Here is a 2,307-nt window from a genome sequence, read left to right as displayed (position 1 = left end):
AGGGAACTTAGGTTCATAAAAAGAAAATGAAGCGCGAAGGTAAATTTACTCACCCCTTTCGACCGCGGCCTGGCCTCGCTCTCAAGCACATGGTCAAACAAAGCACGTCCGAAGCGGTCGAAAGAAGGTGTATTCGTGGTGCATCTTCCGTGGCTTTCTTCTGCTTTCTAGGGTTGATTCGCGCTGTTTGAGGGCTGAAAATGAAAAATCCACACATCAAAATTGTAAAGGGGACACTCTGACGCGTGTTGTGACAGAACGCCCTTTTAAACCAGTGTCGCACTGCTATGATGGACTCCCCGCCGGACAGGCACACTTGATTAATCGCTTTCAATTAAGCGAAATCGGATCACCTTCCAGTCGAATTGACGCTCGCTGTGTGCAGTGTTTGAGCTAGATTTAGCAATCGAACACTGCGGACTAATATATTTCATTCTTGCTCTCACTCTCTCCTTGTCTCGCTTTGTAACAAACATTTATAGAGCCAAAACATCCTCTCTCACTCATGCACCAAAACTGCCAAAAACCCGCGAAGGGGAACGAAACAAAATCCGCGTGATGGCAAATGCGCTCACGTGATTAGTGATGATTACTTTACGCCCTTTTTTCAGCCCGTTGTTACGTACTGGGCGATCGCGATACCACATTTCGAAGGGGTGGGAGGACTTATTTTCACCTCGCCTTCCGATAATACCCCCTTGCGATAGCTGTGATTATTTTTCACTGCCAGGGACTCTTTTTTCGGTCATTTCAAAACCAATCCCCCTCTCTAAAATCACTGATACGCAGGAACTGGCAACCGGATACTAACATTATTTTGAGCTGGCGGGTGCCTTTCGACGCTTATTATCGAATTGCTGTGTGCTTGCTTTAAATGTGTGCGTAAGTACGGGAAGGTCCTCACTGCAGGATACCGGATAGAGCGCTCCTGGATAGCAGTTGCGAGGGAGTGTCGCTCTTGTTCACTTGCTCTACAACCCCTTCTTTACACAAACGGGTCCACGGTCAAGGGTGTGCATGATGGTTTTTTTTTTTGCAAAGCCCGAATAACGAAAAAAAAACGAAAATGAAAGGAAAAGGTGAAAAATACACACAGACGACAGGATTAATAGCGGACCGGAGCGCATGTTGACTTGTTTGACTGTTTGTCTACATGTAGTGGTGGTGCTGCTACAATTTGTTTATGTTGGCTTTATTTTATTGTTGATGGTGTTGTTCGCCATCGTTTTACCTTACCACTACCTTTGGGGAGGATGCTAGACAGGATGCAGAATTGAATAATTTTGTGAATACGAGGGGAAATGGAAAATGAAAAATTTGCACATATTTCAAATTAGTATTATTTATTGCGTTGCAGTGTTTCTCTGCAATAATTATTATTGGATTTTTATATCGGTCTATTGGGCTTGTGAAATGCAAAGGAAGCGACTAGATGAATAGCACAAAAGAGCTGTAAAGAGGTCTATTGTTGTCATTTCTGTATGATAAATTACTGAAAATATGTTAAAGTATTCAGTAAAATGGGGAAGAAAATCATAGTAGTACAGGGAATACTGTTTACTTTTCCTCTATACTTTTCTACCTCTTCAAATCCTTTCCTTCACTCATTCGGAATGTCTTCGTTATAAGATAAAAATGGGATAATTCGACCACACATGCCTTCGATTATGACTCACAGCACAGAGATTCATCTTCATTTCAACTCCCTTCATTGTCAGGGGCAAATTGATCGATCACGGGCACTATTAGCACCGACCGTGATTTCAGCCTTCAACTAGCCGGTGATAAAGATGATGCATCCGAAGGCCCCATAATTGATGCAACATTAAATGCTTGCCATTCCGTACCATTTCTTCCAATGCCATCAAAACCTTATACAACCTTCCCTAAGTATGGCGCAAGGGTAAGGATGATATGATAGTGTAAGGGGTTGGTTGGTATGGATCACTTTCTACGGGATTTGTTTACCCCCGCAGGTCGCCGGATGTTTCATTTTGGGTGGTAAGAAAAATGGCCAACATTATTTGTACATTTTTGGCCCGATTGTGGCCGTAAAGTGTGTGTTCCCCAGCCTCCCCAGCTCCGAAGAAGATGTTCCTCCCTGATGGAACTCCAGCCTCCAGCATCTTAAGGTTCCGTTTTTGGCACAACGGATGGTGGTGGTGCTGGTGGGTAGAATGAGCGGACTCAATAAGTTAAAGTGCACGACACTGCACGGTCACACTGTTTGTTTATCTGCCTGCCCCTGCCCCGGATAACTCCGCCGGCAGCCGGTGCTTGAGCAATTTGTTGGTTTTCCCGCCTGCC

The sequence above is a fragment of the Anopheles arabiensis genome, chromosome 3 (genome assembly GCF_016920715.1).
Source record: "Anopheles arabiensis isolate DONGOLA chromosome 3, AaraD3, whole genome shotgun sequence".
Classification (NCBI taxonomy): Eukaryota; Metazoa; Arthropoda; class Insecta; order Diptera; family Culicidae; genus Anopheles; species Anopheles arabiensis.
Note: the sequence above shows the minus strand (reverse complement) of the source record.